We start from the raw sequence: 23,557 nt of genomic DNA on the forward strand, positions 1-23,557 counted from the left end.
TAGTCGCCTGCTAGGGGGCTAACCATGGGGGTTAGCGTTAGCTAGCGCTAGTCGCCTGCTAGGGGGCTGACCATGGGGGTTAGCGTTAGCTAGCGCTAGTCGCCTGCTAGGGGGCTAACCATGGGGGTTAGCGTTAGCTAGCGCTAGTCGCCTGCTAGGGGGCTAACCATGGGGGTTAGCGTTAGCTAGCGCTAGTCGCCTGCTAGGGGGCTAACCATGGGGGTTAGCGTTGGTTGCTGTGAAGCTCTTCGCCTGCAATAAAGAAGCCATCATTGTGCGTACGAGTTGGCCCATATCATCTTCATAAGGATATAGGACCATCCATTATGATAAAGGACCATCCATTATGATAAAGGACCATCCATTATGATAAAGAACCATCCATTAGGATAAAGAACCATCCAGTAGGATAAAGGCCCATCCATTATGATAAAGGACCATCCATTAGGATAAAGGTCCATCCATTATGATAAAGGACCATCCATTATGATAAAGAACCATCCATTATGATAAAGGAGCATCCATTATGATAAAGGACCATCCATTATGATAAAGAACCATCCATTATGATAAAGGACCATCCATTAGGATAAAGGACCATCCATTATGATAAAGGACCCTGATAGGACCATTATAACTGGGTATAGAGATCTTGCTCCCTGATAGGTCCATTATAACTGGGTTTAGAGATCTTGCTCGCTGATAGGTCCATTATAACTAGGGTATAGAGATCTTGCTCCCTGATAGGTCCATTATAACTAGGGTATAGAGATCTTGCTCCCTGATAGGTCCATTATAACTAGGGTATAGAGATCTTGCTCCCTGATAGGTCCATTATAACTGGGTATAGAGATCTTGCTCCCTGATAGGTCCATTATAACTGGGTTAGAGATCTTGCTCCCTGTAACAACCCACACCATAGCCCAGCCTGCTGTAACAACCCACACCATAGCCCAGCCTGCTGCTGCAGTAACAACCCACACCATAGCCCAGCCTGCTGCTGTAACAACCCACACCATAGCCCAGCCTGCTGCTGTAACAACCCACACCATAGCCCAGCCTGCTGCTGTAACAACCCACACCATAGCCCAGCCTGCTGCTGTAACAACCCACACCATAGCCCAGCCTGCTGCAGTAACAACCCACACCATAGCCCAGCCTGCTGCAGTAACAACCCACACCATAGCCCAGCCTGCTGTAACAACCCACACCATAGCCCAGCCTGCTGCTGCTGTAACAACCCACACCATAGCCCAGCCTGCTGCTGTAACAACCCACACCATAGCCCAGCCTGCTGCTGTAACAACCCACACCATAGCCCAGCCTGCTGCTGCAGTAACAACCCACACCATAGCCCAGCCTGCTGCTGCTGTAACAACCCACACCATAGCCCAGCCTGCTGCTGTAACAACCCACACCATAGCCCAGCCTGCTGCTGTAACAACCCACACCATAGCCCAGCCTGCTGCTGCAGAAACAACCCACACCATAGCCCAGCCTGCTGCTGCTGTAACAACCCACACCATAGCCCAGCCTGCTGCTGTAACAACCCACACCATAGCCCAGCCTGCTGCTGCTGTAACAACCCACACCATAGCCCAGCCTGCTGCTGTAACAACCCACACCATAGCCCAGCCTGCTGCAGTAACAACCCACACCATAGCCCAGCCTGCTGCAACAACCCACACCATAGCCCAGCCTGCTGTAACAACCCACACCATAGCCCAGCCTGCTGCAGTAACAACCCACACCATAGCCCAGCCTGCTGCAGTAACAACCCACACCATAGCCCAGCCAGAGTCCAGAGTAGAGCAGAGTAGAGCCCAGAGTAGAGTAGAGCAGAGTATAGTATAGTATAGTAAAGCCCGGGAAGAGAGGACTGGGGGCTGGAGTGGTCTGGTGGCAGATCTGAGTTCAAATACAATTTAAAATCATTTTAAAATACTTTTGTCTGTGTTTGATTGAGTGCTTGACTGGTTTAGTAGGACCAATAGAATAGTCCCAAAACACTGCCAACCCCCACTCATCTGACAACCCCAGACAGGCCATAGAAAACACTGAAAGAAAAATGTTTGAGTAGGTGGGTCTGGTCCAGCCTGGGTCTTTGCCAAAGATCACTTCCTCCTTCTCAGGAGTTTAAGATTACCAGCTGAGCCAGAGACCGGGACAGACAGAGCTCTGTTCTACAGCTGTGGGGACTGACTGGAGGGAGAAGAGGAGATGGGGAGAGGGGTAGAGGGGGAGATGGGGAGAGGGGACAGACAGAGCTCTGTTCTACAGCTGTGGGGACTGACTGGAGGGAGAAGAGGAGATGGGGAGAGGGGTAGAGGGGGAGATGGGGAGAGGGGACAGACAGAGCTCTGTTCTACAGCTGTGGGTACTGACTGGAGGGAGAAGAGGAGATGGGGAGAGGGGTAGAGGGGAGATGGGGAGAGAGGGACAGACAGAGCTCTGTTCTACAGCTGTGGGGACTGACTGGAGGGAGAAGAGGAGAGGGGTAGAGGGGACAGACAGAGCTCTGTTCTACAGCTGTAGGGACTGACTGGAGGGAGAAGAGGAGATGGGGAGAGGGGTAGAGGGGGAGATGGGGAGAGGGGACAGACAGAGCTCTGTTCTACAGCTGTGGGTACTGACTGGAGGGAGAAGAGGAGATGGGGAGAGGGGACAGACAGAGCTCTGTTCTACAGCTGTGGGTACTGACTGGAGGGAGAAGAGGAGATGGGGAGAGGGGACAGACAGAGCTCTGTTCTACAGCTGTGGGGACTGACTGGAGGGAGAAGAGGAGATGGGGAGAGGGGACAGACAGAGCTCTGTTCTACAGCTGTGGGGACTGACTGGAGGGAGAAGAGGAGATGGGGAGAGGGGTAGAGGGGGAAATGGGGAGAGGGGACAGACAGAGCTCTGTTCTACAGCTGTGGGGACTGACTGGAGGGAGAAGAGGAGATGGGGAGAGGGGACAGACAGAGCTCTGTTCTACAGCTGTGGGGACTGACTGGAGGGAGAAGAGGAGATGGGGAGAGGGGTAGAGGGGGAGATGGGGAGAGGGGACAGACAGAGCTCTGTTCTACAGCTGTGGGGACTGACTGGAGGGAGAAGATGAGATGGGGAGAGGGGACAGACAGAGCTCTGTTCTACAGCTGTGGGGACTGACTGGAGGGAGAAGAGGAGATGGGGAGAGGGGTAGAGGGGGAGATGGGGAGAGGGGACAGACAGAGCTCTGTTCTACAGCTGTGGGGACTGACTGGAGGGAGAAGAGGAGATGGGGAGAGGGGTAGAGGGGGAGATGGGGAGAGGGGACAGACAGAGCTCTGTTCTACAGCTGTGGGGACTGACTGGAGGGAGAAGAGGAGATGGGGAGAGGGGACAGACAGAGCTCTGTTCTACAGCTGTGGGTACTGACTGGAGGGAGAAGAGGAGATGGGGAGAGGGGACAGACAGAGCTCTGTTCTACAGCTGTGGGTACTGACTGGAGGGAGAAGAGGAGATGGGGAGAGGGGACAGACAGAGCTCTGTTCTACAGCTGTGGGGACTGACTGGAGGGAGAAGATGAGATGGGGAGAGGGGTAGAGGGGGAGATGGGGAGAGGGGACAGACAGAGCTCTGTTCTACAGCTGTGGGGACTGACTGGAGGGAGAAGAGGAGATGGGGAGAGGGGACAGACAGAGCTCTGTTCTACAGCTGTGGGGACTGACTGGAGGGAGAAGATGAGATGGGGAGAGGGGTAGAGGGGTAGATGGGGAGAGAGGGAGGGAAAGAAGAGGAGTAGGAGGGACAGGGAGAGGGAGAGGAGAGGCGGGCAGGTAGGGACTGCTGTAAGGGACACGCCACACACACACACACACACACACACACGCCGTGTCATCTGTGCCGAAAGGTCTGGAGAGGAAATATTGCCGGAGACCAATGAGTGTGTCTTTCATAACGTTAGTCAGTATTCAATGTGTTCATTATCGCTGACACACTGAGTTCATTATCGCTGACACACTGGGTAACAATGTGTTCATTATCGCTGACACACTGAGTAAAAATGTGTTCATTATCGCTGTCACACTGAGTAACAATGTGTTCATTATCGCTGTCACACTGAGTAACAATGTGTTCATTATCGCTGACACTGAGTAACAATGTGTTCATTATCGCTGACACACTGAGTAACAATGTGTTCATTATCGCTGTCACACTGAGTAACAATGTGTTCATTATCGCTGACACTGAGTAACAATGTGTTCATTATCGCTGTCACACTAAGTAAAAATGTGTTCATTATCGCTGACACACTGGGTTACAATGTGTTCATTATCGTTGACACACTGAGTAACAATGTGTTCATTATCGCTGACACACTGAGTAACAATGTGTTCATTATCGCTGACACACTGAGTAACAATGTGTTCATTATCCCTGACACACTGAGTAACAATGTGTTCATTATCGCTGACACACTGAGGAACAATGTGTTCATTATCGCTGACACACTGAGTAACAATGTGTTCATTATCCCTGACACACTGAGTAACAATGTGTTCATTATCGCTGACACACTGAGTAACAATGTGTTCATTATCGCTGACACACTGTGTTCATTATCGCTGACACACTGAGGAACAATGTGTTCATTATCGCTGACACACTGAGTAACAATGTGTTCATTATCCCTGACACACTGAGTAACAATGTGTTCATTATCGCTGACACACTGGGTAACAATGTGTTCATTATCGCTGACACACTGAGTAACAATGTGTTCATTATCGCTGACACACTGGGTAACAGTGTTCATTATCGCTGACACACTGAGTAACAATGTGTTCATTAGTCTGATTATGTAGTACACACCAAGATGAGGTCCTTTATCTACTGACCCAGAGTCAGATGAGGTCCTTTATCTACTGACCCAGAGTCAGATGAACTCCTTTATCTACTGACCCAGAGTCAGATGAGGTCCTTTATCTACTGACCCAGAGTCAGATGAGGCCCTTTATCTACTGACCCAGAGTCAGATGAGGTCCTTTATCTACTGACCCAGAGTCAGATGAGGTCCTTTATCTACTGACCCAGAGTCAGATGAGGTCCTTTATCTACTGACCCAGAGTCAGATGAGGTCCTTTATCTACTGACCCAGAGTCAGATGAACTTGTGGATACCCTTTTTGTCTCTGCGTCCAGTATGACGCACGATGGCGTAGCAGTGCAGACGTGTTTTGTCGTCCTCTCGTGTACTTTTTGTATTTTTCGTCTTTTTTTGTATATATTTCAATTTATTTTCAATCTCTTTTCCATTTTTTTTATTAAATACACCTTCCGGAAACCCGCCTCACCCAATGTGATATGGATCTGTTAATTTTAGACCTTATAGCTAGAACCTCCATCAGAAGCTATCCATCAGGAGCTAGCCATCAGAAGCTAGTCATCAGAAGCTATCCATCAGGAGCTAGCCATCAGGAGCTAACCAGCTAATTAACTACTAGCTATTTAGTCATTGTTAGCCACTGCTAGCGGCCTTTACCTTCCGCACAGACACCAGACATTTTTATTTTAGCCTGGATAATACTTGCCAGCCTGCCAACATCTGCCAGCATCGGACTGTTCTCCACTACAACACCGGATTCCTGCCGTAAGCCCTGGACCTTAACTCCTGATCATCACAGCTAGCTAACTGCCACCGAGTGACCCAGCCCCAAAGCTAGCCCTGAGCCAGGCCCACCTCCCGGCCTACTCTGCCACCGAGTGACCCAGCCCCGAAACTAGCCCTGAGCCAGGCGCACCTCCCGGCCTACTCTGCCACCGAGTGACCCAGCCCCGAAACTAGCCCTGAGCCAGGCCCACCTCCCGGCCTACTCTGCCACCGAGTGACCCAGCCCCAAAGCTAGCCCAGAGCCAGGCCCACCTCCCGGCCTACTCTGCCACCGAGTGACCCAGCCCCGAAACTAGCCCTGAGCCAGGCCCACCTCCCGGCCTACTCTGCCACCGAGTGACCCAGCCCCGAAACTAGCCCAGAGCCAGGCCCACCTCCCGGCCTACTCTGCCACCGAGTGACCCAGCCCCGAAACTACAGTGGGGGGGAAAAAGTATTTGATCCCCTGCTGATTTTGTACATTTGCCCACTGACAAAGAAATAATCAGTCTATAATTTTAATGGTAGGTTTATTTGAACAGTGAGAGACAGAATAACAACAAAAATATCCAGAAAAACGCTTGTTAAAAATGTTATAAATTGATATGCATTTTAATGAGGGAAAGCATCCGCTATGGGTCCGCGGTCAAACGACCACCCCTCATCACTGTCAAACGCTCCCTAAAACACTTCCGCGAGCAGGCCTTTCTAATCAACCTGGCCCAGGTATCCTGGAAGGATATTGACCTCATCCCGTCAGTAGAGGATGCCTGGTCGTTCTTTAAAAGTAATTTCCTCACCATCTTAAATAAGCATGCCCCATTCAAAAAATGCAGAACTAAGAACAAATATAGTCCTTGGTTCACTCCAGACCTGACTGCCCTTAACCAGCACTAAAACATCCTGTGGCGGACTGCACTAGCATCGAATAGCCCCCGCGATATGCAACTTTTCAGGGAAGTCAGGAACCAATACACGCAGTCAGTCAGGAACGCAAAGACTAGATTTTTCAAACAGAAATTTGCATCCTGTAGCTCTAACTCCAAAAAGTTTTGGGACACTGTAAAGTCCATGGAGAATAAGAGTACCTCCTCCCAGCTGCCCACTGCACTGAGGCTAGGTAACACTGTCAACACCGATAAATCCACGATAATCGAGAATTTCAATAAGCATTTCTCTACGCCTGGCCATGCTTTCATCCTGGCTACCCCAACCCCTGCCAACAGCTCCGCACCCCCCGCAGCTACTCGCCCAAGCCTTCCCAGCTTCTCCTTCTCCCAAATCCAGACAGCTGAGGATCTGAAAGAGCTGCAAAACCTGGACCCGTACAAATCAGCTGGGCTAGACAATCTGGATTCTCTCTAAAATGATCCGCCGCCATTGTTGTAACCCCTATTACTAGCCTGTTCAACCTCTCTTTCGTATCGTCTGAGATCCCCAAAGATTGGAAAGCTGCCGCGATCATCCCCCTCTTCAAAGGGGGAGACACTCTAGACCCAAACTGTTACAGACCTATATCCATCCTGCCCTGCCTCTGTAAAGTCTTCGAAAGCCAAGTTAATAAACAGATCACTGACCATTTCGAATCCCACCGTACCTTCTCCGCTGTGCAATCCGGTTTCCGAGCTGGTCACGGGTGCACCTCAGCCACGCTCAAGGTCCTAAACGATATCATAACCGCCATCGATAAGAAACAATACTGTGCAGCCGTATTCATTGACCTGGCCAAGGCTTTTGACTCTGTTAATCACCACATCCTCATCGGCAGACTCAGTAGCCTTGGTTTCTCAAATGACTGCCTCGCCTGGTTCACCAACTACTTCTCAGCCAGAGTTCAGTGTGTCAAATCGGAGGGCCTGTTGTCCGGGCCTCTGGCAGTCTCTATGGGGGTACCACAGGGTTCAATTCCCGGGCCGACTCTTTTCTCTGTATACATCAACGATGTCGCTCTTGCTGCGGATGATTCCCTGATCCACCTCTACGCAGACGACACCATTTTGTATACTTCTGGCCCTTCTTTGGACACTGTGCTAACTAACCTCCAAACGAACTTCAATGCCATACAACACTCCTTCCGTGGCCTCCAACTGCTCTTAAACGCTAGTAAAACCAAATGCATGCTCTTCAACCATTCGCTGCCCGCACCCGCCCGCCCGACTAGCATCACTACTCTGGACGGTTCTGACTTAGAATATGTGGACAACTACAAATACCTAGGTGTCTGGTTAGACTGTAAACTCTCCTTCCAGACTCATATTAAACATCTCCAATCCAAAATTAAATCTAGAATCGGCTTCCTATTTCGCAACAAAGCCTCCTTCACTCACGCCGCCAAACATACCATCGTAAAACTGACCATCCTACCGATCCTCGACGATGTCATTTACAAAATAGCTTCCAATACTCTACTCAGCAAGCTGGATGCAGTCTATCACAGTGCCATCCATTTTGTCACCAAAGCCCCATATACTACCCACCACTGCGACCTGTATGCTCTCGTTGGCTGGCTCTCGCTACATATTCGTCGCCAGACCCACTAGCTCCAGGTCGATGCTAGGTAAAGCCTTATCTCAGCTCACTGGTCACAATAACAACATCCACCCATAGCACGCGCTCCAGCAGGTATATCTCACTGGTCACCCCAAAGCCAACACCTGCTTTGGCCGCCTTTCCTTCCAGTTCTCTGCTGCCAATGACTGGAACAAATTGCAAAAATCACTGAAGCTGGAGACTTATATTTCCCTCACTAACTTTAAACATCAGCTATCTGAGCAGCTAACCGATCGCTGCAGCTGTACATAGCCCATCTGTAAACAACCCACCCAATCTACCTACCTCATCCCCATATTGTTTTTATTTACCTTTCTGCTCTTTTGCACACCAGTATTTCTACTTGCACATCATCATCTGCTCAGCTTTCACTCCAGTGTTAATTTGCTAAATTGTAATTACTTCGCTACTATGGCCTATTTTTTGCCTTACCTCCTCACGCCATTTGCACACACTGTATATAGATTTTTTTTCTTCTTCTATTGTGTTATTGACTGTATGCTTGTTTATTCCATGTGTAACTCTGTTGTTGTTGTTTGTGTTGCACTGCTTTGCTTTATCTTGACCAGGTCGCTGTTGTAAATGAGAACTTGTTCTCAACTAGCCTACCTGGTTAAATAAATGTGAAAAAAAAGAAAATGAGGGAAGTTAGAGGTAGTTTCACGAGCCAATACCAACTAGCGTTAGCGCAATGACTGGAAGTCTACAGGAACAGCTAGCATGCTAGCTGTTGCCTTAGACTTATAATCATAATTGTGCCTGCACTTGTTAGCAACTTTTTTAAACCGCACGCAGAGACAAAAATGATATCCATGAGTTCATCTGACTCTGAGGAAGTAGATAAAGGGCATCATGAACTAAATCGTGAACTAAATCATGAACTAAATCGTGAACTATCCTGAACTAAATCGTGAACTATCCTGAACTAAATCGTGAACTATCCTGAACTAAATCGTGAACTATCCTGAACTAAATTGTGAACTATCCTGAACTAAATTGTGAACTAAATCGTGAACTATCCTGAACTAAATCATGAACTAAATCGTGAACTAAATCGTGAACTATCCCAAACTAAATCGTGAACTATCCTGAACTAAATCGTGAACTATCCCGAACTAAATCGTGAACTATCCTGAACTAAATCATGAACTATCCTGAACTAAATCATGAACTAAATCGTGAACTATCCTGAACTAAATCGTGAACTATCCCGAACTAAATCGTGAACTATCCCAAACTAAATCGTGAACTATCCTGAACTAAATCGTGAACTATCCCGAACTAAATCGTGAACTATCCTGAACTAAATCATGAACTATCCTGAACTAAATCATGAACTAAATCGTGAACTATCCTGAACTAAATCGTGAACTATCCCGAACTAAATCGTGAACTATCCTGAACTAAATCATGAACTATCCTGAACTAAATCATGAACTAAATCGTGAACTATCCTGAACAAAATCATGAACTATCCTGAACTAAATCGTGAACTATCCTGAACAAAATCGTGAACTATCCTGAACTAAATTGTGAACTATCCTAAACTAAATCGTGAACTAAATCGTGAACTATCCCGAACTAAATCGTGAACTATCCTGAACTAAATCATGAACTATCCTGAACTAAATCATGAACTAAATCGTGAACTATCCTGAACAAAATCATGAACTATCCTGAACTAAATCGTGAACTATCCTGAACAAAATCGTGAACTATCCTGAACTAAATTGTGAACTATCCTAAACTAAATCGTGAACTAAATCGTGAACTATCCTGAACTAAATCGTGAACTATCCCGAACTAAATCGTGAACTATCCTGAACTAAATCATGAACTATCCTGAACTAAATCATGAACTAAATCGTGAACTATCCTGAACAAAATCATGAACTATCCTGAACTAAATCGTGAACTATCCTGAACAAAATCGTGAACTATCCTGAACTAAATTGTGAACTATCCTAAACTAAATCGTTAACTAAATCGTGAACTATCCTGAACTAAATCATGAACTAAATCGTGAACTAAATCATGAACTAAATCATGAACTATCCTGAACTAAATCGTGAACTATCCCGAACTAAATTGTGAACTATCCTGAACTGAATCGTGAACTATCCCGAACTAAATCGTGAACTATCCTGAACTAAATCGTGAACTATCCCGAACTAAATCGTGAACTATCCTGAACTAAATCATGAACTATCCTGAACTAAATCATGAACTAAATCGTGAACTATCCTGAACAAAATCATGAACTATCCTGAACTAAATCGTGAACTATCCAGAACAAAATCGTGAACTATCCTGAACTAAATTGTGAACTATCCTAAACTAAATCGTGAACTAAATCGTGAACTATCCTGAACTAAATCATGAACTAAATCGTGAACTAAATCATGAACTAAATCATGAACTATCCTGAACTAAATCGTGAACTATCCCGAACTAAATCATGAACTATCCTGAACTAAATCGTGAACTATCCCGAACTAAATTGTGAACTATCCTGAACTGAATCGTGAACTATCCCGAACTAAATCGTGAACTATCCTGAACTAAATCGTGAACTATCCCGAACTAAATCGTGAACTATCCTGAACTAAATCATGAACTATCCTGAACTAAATCATGAACTAAATCGTGAACTATCCTGAACAAAATCATGAACTATCCTGAACTAAATCGTGAACTATCCAGAACAAAATCGTGAACTATCCTGAACTAAATTGTGAACTATCCTAAACTAAATCGTGAACTAAATCGTGAACTATCCTGAACTAAATCATGAACTAAATCGTGAACTAAATCATGAACTAAATCATGAACTATCCTGAACTAAATCGTGAACTATCCCGAACTAAATTGTGAACTATCCTGAACTGAATCGTGAACTATCCCGAACTAAATCGTGAACTATCCTGAACTAAATCGTGAACTATCCCGAACTATATTGTGAACTATCCTGAACTAAATCGTGAACTATCCTGAACTAAATCATGAACTAAATCGTGAACTATCCTGAACTAAATCGTGAACTATCCTGAACTGAATCGTGAACTATCATGAACTAAATCATGAACTATCCCGAACTAAATCGTGAACTATCCCGAACTAAATCGTGAACTATCCCGAACTAAATCGTGAACTATCCTGAACTATATCGTGAACTATCCTGAACTATATCGTGAACTATCCTGAACTAAATCGTGAACTATCCTGAACTAAATCGTGAACTATCCTGAACTAAATCGTGAACTATCCTGAACTAAATCGTGAACTATCCTGAACTAAATCGTGAACTATCCTGAACTAAATCGTGAACTATCCTGAACTAAATTGTGAACTATCCTGAACTAAATTGTGAACTAAATCGTGAACTATCCTGAACTAAATCATGAACTAAATCGTGAACTAAATCGTGAACTATCCCGAACTAAATCGTGAACTATCCTGAACTAAATCGTGAACTATCCCGAACTAAATCGTGAACTATCCTGAACTAAATCATGAACTATCCTGAACTAAATCATGAACTAAATCGTGAACTATCCTGAACTAAATCGTGAACTATCCCGAACTAAATCGTGAACTATCCTGAACTAAATCATGAACTATCCTGAACTAAATCATGAACTAAATCGTGAACTATCCTGAACAAAATCATGAACTATCCTGAACTAAATCGTGAACTATCCTGAACAAAATCGTGAACTATCCTGAACTAAATTGTGAACTATCCTAAACTAAATCGTGAACTAAATCGTGAACTATCCTGAACTAAATCATGAACTAAATCGTGAACTAAATCATGAACTAAATCATGAACTATCCTGAACTAAATCGTGAACTATCCCGAACTAAATTGTGAACTATCCTGAACTAAATCGTGAACTATCCCGAACTAAATTGTGAACTATCCTGAACTAAATCGTGAACTATCCCGAACTATATCGTGAACTATCCTGAACTAAATCGTGAACTATCCTGAACTAAATCGTGAACTATCCTGAACTAAATCGTGAACTATCCTGAACTAAATCGTGAACTATCATGAACTAAATCATGAACTATCCCGAACTAAATCGTGAACTATCCCGAACTAAATCGTGAACTAAATCATGAACTAAATCATGAACTATCCTGAACTAAATCGTGAACTATCCCGAACTAAATTGTGAACTATCCTGAACTAAATCGTGAACTATCCCGAACTAAATCGTGAACTATCCTGAACTAAATCGTGAACTATCCCGAACTATATCGTGAACTATCCTGAACTAAATCGTGAACTATCCTGAACTAAATCGTGAACTATCCTGAACTAAATCGTGAACTATCCTGAACTAATTCATGAACTATCATGAACTAAATCATGAACTATCCCGAACTAAATCGTTAAATCGTGAACTATCCTGAACTAAATCGTGAACTATCCTGAACTAAATCATGAACTATCCTGAACTAAATCGTGAACTATCCTGAACTAAATCATGAACTATCCTGAACTAAATCGTGAACTATCCTGAACTAAATCGTGAACTATCCTGAACTATATCGTGAACTATCCTGAACTATATCGTGAACTATCCTGAACTAAATTGTGAACTATCCTGAACTAAATCGTGAACTATCCCGAACTAAATCGTGAACTATCCTGAACTAAATCGTGAACTATCCCGAACTATATCGTGAACTATCCTGAACTAAATCGTGAACTATCCTGAACTAAATCGTGAACTATCCTGAACTAAATCGTGAACTATCCTGAACTAAATCGTGAACTATCATGAACTAAATCATGAACTATCCCTAACTAAATCGTGAACTATCCCGAACTAAATCGTGAACTATCCCGAACTAAATCGTGAACTATCCTGAACTATATAGTTAACTATCCTGAACTATATCGTGAACTATCCTGAACTAAATCGTGAACTATCCTGAACTAAATCGTGAACTATCCTAAATCGTGAACTATCCTGAACTAAATCGTGAACTATCCTGAACTAAATCGTGAACTATCCTGAACTAAATCGTGAACTATCCTGAACTAAATCGTGAACTATCCTGAACTAAATCGTGAACTATCCTGAACTATATCGTGAACTATCCTGAACTAAATCGTGAACTATCCTGAACTAAATCGTGAACTATCCTGAACTAAATCGTGAACTATCCTGAACTAAATCATGAACTATCCTGAACTAAATCATGAACTAAATCGTGAACTAAATCATGAACTATCCTGAACTAAATCGTGAACTATCCTGAACTAAATCGTGAACTATCCCGAACTAAATCATGAACTATCCTGAACTAAATCGTGAACTATCCTGAACTATATCGTGAACTATCCTGAACTAAATCGTGAACTATCCTGAACTAAATCGTGAACTATCCTGAACTAAATCGTGAACTATCCTGAACTAAATCATGAACTATCCTGAACTAAATCATGAACTAAATCGTGAACTAAATCATGAACTATCCTGAACTAAATCGTGAACTATCCTGAACTAAATCGTGAACTATCCTGAACTAAATCGTGAACTATCCTGAACTAAATCATGAACTATCCTGAACTAAATCGTGAACTAAATCATGAACTATCCTGAACTAAATCATGAACTAAATCATGAACTAAATCGTGAACTATCCCGAACTAAATCGTGAACTATCCTGAACTAAATCCTGAACTAAATGGTGAAAGTAGAAGGTACAAAAAGCTAATAAGAAATGGTGTTGTTCTCTCTCTCTCTCTCTCTCTCTCTCTCTCCCCCTAGATTCCTTATTACGTCGATAAAGCAATGCACTGCACAGTATGTGTGTGTTCATATTTCTCCCCGTAGGCCACTGGGTTCTGTTTGGTCGTTTGGTCACTAGGTGCGAGCTACAGCTCCATGGTAACTGAGAGCGTTGTGCCGGATGGTTCGGTATCTGGTTATTTTGGCAAGGTGTTACTGAGAGAGACGGAACTCTGTAAATGTCATACAAATTACACATTCTGTTCCTCTGGGTTCCTGCAGGTACTCTTTGCTCAAATTGTGTGAGAGTGGGCTAGTGGGTTTGCGTGTTTGTGCGAGACAGAAGGACTGTTATGTGGGTTGGGGTTTGGGTGGAGACACGGCCTAACAGAGGAAATCTCACACATGGAAGGGAAGCCTGCAACAACAGCCAGGCAGCAGGCCCTTGAGACAGCCCGAGACAGCCTTCTGCACTCTGCTCTCCAGACCTGGGTTCAAATAATATTCAAAATCGATCAAATACTTTCTAGTCTTCCTGTAGTGCCAGATTCCATTGCGCCAGGTAAACTCAATCAAGCCCAGATAAAGTATTCAGAATAGTATTTTAACCCAGGTCCGCAGCTCTCTACTCTGGCAGCAAAAAGGATAACGGAATCAGAACCACTTCAAACAAAGAAAGGCTGAACCTAAAGAGATCTTTACACGACTAACTTCCACAGCCAGACACATTCATCTCCCTGACGTGTTGAAAACAGCAAGAGATAAACATTCTTCTAATCTAGTCATACACAGGGAAGTTTCAGACAGACAGAAAACTAAAAATACACAACTATTTTCATAGAATCAGAGCAGAGAAATGAAATAAAAAGAGAGGAGGGGAAAACAAATGAAAAAGAAGCTCTAGACAGGATTCATCCTAATCCTCTCTGTGGTGAAGAGGAGACAGGATTCATCCTAATCCTCTCTGTGGTGAAGAGGAGACAGGATTCATCCTAATCCTCTCTGTGGTGAAGGACAGGATTCATCCTAATCCTCTCTGTGGTGAAGAGGAGACAGGATTCATCCTAATCCTCTCTGTGGTGAAGAGGAGACAGGATTCATCCTAATCCTCTCTGTGGTGAAGAGGAGACAGGATTCATCCTAATCCTCTCTGTGGTGAAGGACAGGATTCATCCTAATCCTCTCTGTGGTGAAGAGGAGACAGGATTCATCCTAATCCTCTCTGTGGTGAAGGAAAGGATTCATCCTAATCCTCTCTGTGGTGAAGAGGAGACAGGATTCATCCTAATCCTCTCTGTGGTGAAGAGGAGACAGGATTCATCCTAATCCTCTCTGTGGTGAAGGACAGGATTCATCCTAATCCTCTCTGTGGTGAAGAGGAGACAGGATTCATCCTAATCCTCTCTGTGGTGAAGAGGAGACAGGATTCATCCTAATCCTCTCTGTGGTGAAGAGGAGACAGGATTCATCCTAATCCTCTCTGTGGTGAAGATGAGACAGGATTCATCCTAATCCTCTCTTTGGTGAAGAGGAGACAGGATTCATCCTAATCCTCTCTGTGGTGAAGAGGAGACAGGATTCATCCTAATCCTCTCTGTGGTGAAGAGGAGACAGGATTCATCCTAATCCTCTCTGTGGTGAAGGACAGGATTCATCCTAATCCTCTCTGTGGTGAAGGACAGGATTCATCCTAATCCTCTATGTGGTGAAAGACAGGATTCATCCTAATCCTCTCTGTGGTGAAGAGGAGACAGGATTCATCCTAATCCTCTCTGTGGTGAAGCGGAGACAGGATTCATCCTAATCCTCTCTGTGGTGAAGGACAGGATTCATCCTAATCCTCTCTGTGGTGAAGAGGAGACAGGATTCATCCTAATCCTCTCTGTGGTGAAGAGAAGACAGGATTCATCCTAATCCTCTCTGTGGTGAAGGACAGGATTCATCCTAATCCTCTCTGTGGTGAAGAGGAGACAGGATTCATCCTAATCCTCTCTGTGGTGAAGAGGAGACAGGATTCATCCTAATCCTCTCTGTGGTGAAGGACAGGATTCATCCTAATCCTCTCTGTGGTGAAGGACAGGATTCATCCTAATCCTCTCTGTGGTGAAGGACAGGATTCATCCTAATCCTCTCTGTGGTGAAGAGGAGACAGGATTCATCCTAATCCTCTCTGTGGTGAAGGACAGGATTCATCCTAATCCTCTCTGTGGTGAAGGACAGGATTCATCCTAATCCTCTCTGTGGTGAAGAGGAGACAGGATTCATCCTAATCCTCTCTGTGGTGAAGAGAAGACAGGATTCATCCTAATCCTCTCTGTGGTGAAGCGGAGACAGGATTCATCCTAATCCTCTCTGTGGTGAAGAGGAGACAGGATTCATCCTAATCCTCTCTGTGGTGAAGAGGAGAAGGAAGGAGGGATGAAGAAGACTTTGCCTTCTTCAAAAGGTGAAAAAAGTAGGGAGAATAGAGAGAATGCAGGCCTGATAGTGGGCTGCTGTCTGGCAGAATGCAGGCCTGATAGTGGGATGTCTGGCAGAATGCAGGCCTGATAGTGGGCTGCTGTCTGGCAGAATGCAGGCCTGATAGTGGGCTGCTGTCTGGCAGATTGCAGGCCTAATAGTGGGCTGCTGTCTGGCAGAATGCAGGCCTAATAGTGGGCTGTCTGGCAGAATGCAGGCCTGATAGTGGGCTGCTGTCTGGCAGAATGCAGGCCTGATAGTGGGCTGCTGTCTGGCAGATTGCAGGCCTGATAGTGGGCTGCTGTCTGGCAGAATGCAGGCCTGATAGTGGAATGTCTGGCAGAATGCAGGCCTGAAATGTCTGGCAGAATGCAGGCCTGATAGTGGGCTGCTGTCTGGCAGAATGCAGGCCTGATAGTGGGCTGCTGTCTGGCAGAATGCAGGCCTGATAGTGGGCTGCTGTCTGGCAGATTGCAGGCCTGATAGTGGGCTGCTGTCTGGCAGAATGCAGGCCTGATAGTGGAATGTCTGGCAGAATGCAGGCCTGATAGTGGGCTGCTGTCTGGCAGAATGCAGGCCTGATAGTGGGCTGCTGTCTGGCAGAATGCAGGCCTGATAGTGGGATGTCTGGCAGAATGCAGGCCTGATAGTGGGCTGCTGTCTGGCAGAATGCAGGCCTGATAGTGGGCTGTCTGGCAGAATGCAGGCCTGATAGTGGGATGTCTGGCAGAATGCAGGCCTAATAGTGGGCTGCTGTCTGGCAGAATGCAGGCCTGATAGTGGGCTGTCTGGCAGAATGCAGGCCTGATAGTGGCGCTGTCTGGCAGAATGCAGGCCTGATAGTGGGCTGCTGTCTGGCAGAATGCAGGCCTGATAGTGGGCTGCTGTCTGGCAGAATGCAGGCCTGATAGTGGGCAGATGTCTGGCAGAATGCAGGCCTGATAGTGGGCTGCTGTCTGGCAGAATGCAGGCCTGATAGTGGGCTGCTGTCTGGCAGAATGCAGGCCTGATAGTGGGCTGTCTGGCAGAATGCAGGCCTGATAGTGGGCTGCTGTCTGGCAGAATGCAGGCCTGATAGTGGGCTGTCTGGCAGAATGCAGGCCTGATAGTGGGATGTCTGGCAGAATGCAGGCCTAATAGTGGGCTGCTGTCTGGCAGAATGCAGGCCTGATAGTGGGCTGCTGTCTGGCAGAATGCAGGCCTAATAGTGGGCTGTCTGGCAGAATGCAGGCCTGATAGTGGGCTGTCTGGCAGAATGCAGGCCTGATAGTGGGCTGCTGTCTGGCAGAATGCAGGCCTGATAGTGGGCTGTCTGGCAGAATGCAGGCCTGATAGTGAGCTGTCTGGCAGAATGCAGGCCTGATAGTGGGCTGTCTGGCAGAATGCAGGCCTGATAGTGGGCTGTCTGGCAGAATGCAGGCCTGATAGTGGGCTATCTGGCAGAATGCAGGCCTGATAGTGGGCTGTCTGGCAGAATGCAGGCCTGATAGTGGGCTGTCTGGCAGAATGCAGGCCTGATAGTGGGCTATCTGGCAAACAGTAGACTCCTCCAGAAATATGTCCTAGTTTCCCCTCATCTCTCAGCAGCAGGGAAAAGCTTTCGCTCGCTCTCTGTCTCCTAATAAATCAAATAAAATGTTATCGTCATGGACCAATACAACCTCTCTCTCTAATATTGGCAGCATCATTCACCCTCAGTTCTCTTCTCTGAACCTGGTATCCATATATATGTTCCAAATCCCCCAAGAGTCATTTGGGATGCAGCCCATGTTGACTCCTGCTCTATCTAATCTCTCTCACTGGACCCACTGGACCCACTCCAGTAGACTGACTCTGGACCCACTGGACCCACTCCAGTACACTGACTCTGGACCCACTCCAGTACACTGACTCTGGACCCACTCCAGTACACTGACTCTGGACCCACTGGACCCACTCCAGTACACTGACTCTGGACCCACTGGACCCACTCCAGTACACAGACTCTGGACCCACTGGACCCACTCCAGTACACTGACTCTGGACCCACTGGACCCACTCCAGTACACAGACTCTGGACCCACTGGACCCACTCCAGTACACTGACTCTGGACCCACTGGACCCACTCCAGTACACTGACTCTGGACCCACTGTACCCACTTCAGTACACTGACTCTTTACCCACTGGACCCACTCCAGTACACAGACTCTGGACCCACTGGACCCACTCCAGTACACTGACTCTGGACCCACTGGACCCACTCCAGTACACTGACTCTTTATCCACTGGACCCACTCCAGTACACTGACTCTGGACCCACTGGACCCACTCCAGTACACAGACTCTGGACCCACTGGACCCACTCCAGTACACTGACTCTGGACCCACTAGACCCACTCCAGTACACTGACTCTGGACCCACTGGACCCACTCTAGTACACTGACTCTGGACCCACTCCAGTACACTGACTCTGGACCCACTGGACCCACTCTAGTACACTGACTCTGGACCCACTGGACCCACTCCAGTACACTGACTCTGGACCCACTGGACCCACTCCAGTACACAGACTCTTTACCTACTGGACCCACTCCAGTACACTGACTCTGGACCCACTGGACCCACTCCAGTACACTGACTCTTTACCTACTGGACCCACTCCAGTACACTGACTCTGGACCCACTGGACCCACTCCAGTACACTGACTCTGGACCCACTGGACCCACTCCAGTACACAGACTCTTTACCCACTGGACCCACTCCAGTACACTGACTCTGGACCCACTGGACCCACTCCAGTACACTGACTCTGGACCCACTGGACCCACTCCAGTACACTGACTCTGGACCCAGTGGACCCACTCCAGTACACTGACTCTTTACCCACTGGACCCACTCCAGTACACTGACTCTGGACCCACTGGACCCACTCCAGTACACAGACTCTTTACCCACTGGACCCACTCCAGTACACTGACTCTGGACCCACTCCAGTACACTGACTCTGGACCCACTCCAGTACACTGACTCTTTACCCACTGGACCCACTCCAGTACACTGACTCTGGACCCACTCCAGTACACTGACTCTGGACCCACTCCAGTACACTGACTCTGGACCCAGTGGACCCACTCCAGTACACTGACTCTGGACCCACTGGACCCACTCTAGTACACTGACTCTGGACCCACTGGACCCACTCCAGTACACTGACTCGTTCCCCACTGGACCCACTCCAGTACACTGACTCTTTACCCACTGGACCCACTCCAGTTCAGCATTCAACCCTATTCTTCCCTCCAAGCTCGACACCAAGCTCAAAGCCCTGGGTCTGAACACCAACCTCTGCAACTGGATCCTGGACTTCCTGACGAGCCGACCACAGAGACAGTTTCTATCTACAAGCCATCAGACTGCTGAACACTTGAACTGGACTGACCACCTGCTCTGATTCTCCACACCTTAGCACACACACACACACACACACACACACACACACACACACACACACACACACACACACACACACACACACACACACACACACACACACACACACACACACACACACACACACACACACACACACACACACACACACACACACACACACACACACACACCAGTGCCTTCAGACAGCATTCATGCCTCTTGACTTATTCCACATTTTGTTGTGTGAATAAAAAAAATATATAAACTTGTTTGTTTTTTCTCACCCATCTACTCACAATACCCCATAATGACAAAGTGAAAACATGTTTTTAGAAAATGTTGCACATTTATATAAAATAAAATACAGAAATATCTAATTTACATAAGTATTTACACCTCTGAGTCAATACATGTTAGAATCACCTTTGGCAGTGATTATAGCTGTGAGTCTTTCTGGGTAATTCTCTAAGAGCTGTGAGTCTTTCTGGGTGGGTCTCTAAGAGCTGTGAGTCTTTCTGGGTAATTCTCTAAGAGCTTTGCACACCTGGATTGTACAATATTTGCCCGTTTATTCTTTAAACAATTCTTCAAGCTCTGTCAAGTTGATCACTATTAGAAAACCATATTCAAGTCTTATCATAGATTTTCAAGCTGATTTAAGTCAAAACTGTAACTAGGCCACTCGGGGACATTCAATATCTTCTTGGTAAGCAACTCCAGTGTAGATTTAGCCTTGTGTTTTAGGTTATTGTCCTGCTGAAAGGTGAATTCATCTCCCAGTGTCTGTTGGAAAGCAGACTGAACCAGGTTTTCCTCTAGGATTTTGTCTGTGCTTAACTCTATTCCATGTATTTTTCCCTAAAAAAACTCCCCAGTCCTTAATGATGACAAGCATACCCATAACATGATGCAGCCACCACTATGCTGGAAAATATGAAGAGTGGGACTCAGTGATGTGTTGTGTTGGATTTGCCCCAAACATAACACTTCGTATTCAGGAGAAAAAGTTCATTGCCTTGCCACATTGTTTGCAGTTTCACTTTAGTGACATTATTTTGTACAGGCTTTCTTCTTTTCACTCTGACATTTTAGGTTTGTATCGTGGAGTAACTACAATGTTGTTGATCCATCCTCAGTTCTCTCCTATCACAGCCATTAAATGTAGGACCTAATAATGGTCTTGTTTATCATATAATCCAAATGCTTTTGTTATAATGTAATAACAGTAAACACATTTTCCAGATCAGGGAAAAACGTGCGGGTTTTGACCTGTAAAAGACAAGACATCGTTGCATGCAGCTGTTTCTCCTTCATAATAACTGGGACGAGAGACATGCCATGATTCCATTTCTTTGTACAGCGGCACCAATCAATCAATGGTAGTGAAAGGTTGTTGTATGGGGGTGTAGGGAAGTGGGGCAGGCTAGGTAAGGGCAGGACAGTGTGGGGGTGTATGGAAGTGGGGCAGGCTAGGAAAGTGCGGGGGTGTAGGGAAGTGGGGCAGGCTAGGTAAGGGCAGGAGAGTGTGGGGGTGTATGGAAGTGGGGCAGAACAGGAAAGTGTGGGGGTGTAGGGAAGTGGGGCAGGCTAGGTAAGGGCAGGACAGTGTGGGGGTGTATGGAAGTGGGGCAGGCTAGGAAAGTGCGGGGGTGTAGGGAAGTGGGGCAGGCTAGGTAAGGGCAGGAGAGTGTGGGGGTGTATGGAAGTGGGGCAGAACAGGAAAGTGTGGGGGTGTAGGGAAGTGGGGCAGGCTAGGTAAAGGCAGGACAGGAAAGTGTGGGGGTGTAGGGAAGTGGGGCAGGACAGGAAAGTGTGGGGGTGTAGGGAAGTGGGGCAGGTTAGGTAAAGGCAGGACAGGAAAGTGTGGGGGTGTATGGAAGTGGGGCAGAACAGGAAAGTGTGGGGGTGTAGGGAAGTGGGGCAGGCTAGGTAAAGGCAGGACAGGAAAGTGTGGGGGTGTAGGGAAGTGGGGCAGGACAGGAAAGTGTGGGGGTGTAGGGAAGTGGGGCAGGCTAGGTAAAGGCAGGACAGGAAAGTGTGGGGGTGTAGGGAAGTGGGGCAGGACAGGAAAGTGTGGGGGTGTAGGGAAGTGGGGCAGGCTAGGTAAGGGCAGGACAGTGTGGGGGTGTAGGGAAGTGGGGCAGAACAGGAAAGTGTGGGGGTGTAGGGAAGTGGGGCAGGCTAGGTAAGGGCAGGACAGTGTGGGGGTGTATGGAAGTGGGGCAGAACAGGAAAGTGTGGGGGTGTAGGGAAGTGGGGCAGGCTAGGTAAAGGCAGGACAGGAAAGTGTGGGGGTGTAGGGAAGTGGGGCAGGCTAGGTAAGGGCAGGACAGTGTGGGGGTGTATGGAAGTGGGGCAGAACAGGAGAGTGTGGGGGTGTAGGGAAGTGGGGCAGGCTAGGTAAGGGCAGGACAGTGTGGGGGTGTATGGAAGTGGGGCAGAACAGGAAAGTGTGGGGGTGTAGGGAAGTGGGGCAGGCTAGGTAAGGGCAGGACAGTGTGGGGGTGTATGGAAGTGGGGCAGAACAGGAAAGTGTGGGGGTGTAGGGAAGTGGGGCAGGCTAGGTAAAGGCAGGACAGGAAAGTGTGGGGGTGTAGGGAAGTGGGGCAGGACAGGAAAGTGTGGGGGTGTAGGGAAGTGGGGCAGGACAGGACAGTGTGGGGGTGTAGGGAAGTGGGGCAGGACAGGAAAGTGTGGCGGTGTAGGGAAGTGGGGTAGGTTAGGTAAAGGCAGGACAGGGTGGGGGTGAAGGGAAGTGGGGCAGGCACAACAGGACAGGGTGGGGGTGTAGGGAAGTAGGGCAGGCTAGATAAGGCCAGGACAGGGTGGGAGTGAAGAGAAGTGGGGCAGGCTAGATAAGGCCAGGACAGGGTGGGAGTGAAGGGAAGTGGGGTAGGTTAGGTAAAGGCAGGACAGGGTGGGGGTGAAGGGCAGGACAGGGTGGGGGTGAAGGGCAGGACAGGGTGGGGGTGAAGGGCAGGACAGGGTGGGGGTGAAGGGCAGGACAGTGTGGGGGTGAAGGGCAGGACAGGGTGGGGGTGTAGGGCAGGACAGGGTGGGGGTGAAGGGCAGGACAGGGTGGGGGTGAAGGGCAGGACAGGGTGGGGGTGAAGGGCAGGACAGGGTGGGGGTGAAGGGCAGGACAGTGTGGGGGTGAAGGGCAGGACAGGGTGGAGGTGAAGGGCAGGCTAGGTAAGGGCAGGACAGGGTGGGGGTGAAGGGCAGGACAGGGTGGGGGTGAAGGGCAGGACAGTGTGGGGGTGAAGGGCAGGACAGGGTGGGGGTGTAGGGCAGGACAGGGTGGGGGTGAAGGGCAGGACAGGGTGGGGGTGAAGGGCAGGACAGGGTGGGGGTGAAGGGCAGGACAGGGTGGGGGTGAAGGGCAGGACAGTGTGGGGGTGAAGGGCAGGACAGGGTGGAGGTGAAGGGCAGGCTAGGTAAGGGCAGGACAGGGTGGGGATGAAGGGCAGGACAGGGTGGGGGTGAAGGGCAGGACAGTGTGGGGGTGAAGGGCAGGACAGTGTGGGGGTGTAGGGCAGGACAGGGTGGGGGTGAAGGGCAGGACAGGGTGGGGGTGAAGGGCAGGACAGGGTGGGGGTGAAGGGCAGGACAGGGTGGGGGTGAAGGGCAGGACAGTGTGGGGGTGAAGGGCAGGACAGGGTGGGGGTGAAGGGCAGGCTAGGTAAGGGCAGGACAGGGTGGGGGTGAAGGGCAGGACAGTGTGGGGGTGAAGGGCAGGACAGGGTGGGGGTGTAGGGAAGTAGGGCAG

General features: G+C 47.7%; 1 protein-coding gene across 1 annotated transcript in view; it reads right to left on the minus strand.

The window, feature by feature from the left end:
• The window catches only part of fam117bb (family with sequence similarity 117 member Bb), a 66,839-nt gene that overhangs the window by 21,031 nt on the left and 22,251 nt on the right, over positions 1-23,557 (minus strand). The window lies entirely within an intron of this gene.

Source organism: Salmo salar, chromosome 21 (assembly GCF_965601325.2).
Source record: "Salmo salar chromosome 21, fSalSal1, whole genome shotgun sequence".
Taxonomy (NCBI): domain Eukaryota; kingdom Metazoa; phylum Chordata; class Actinopteri; order Salmoniformes; family Salmonidae; genus Salmo; species Salmo salar.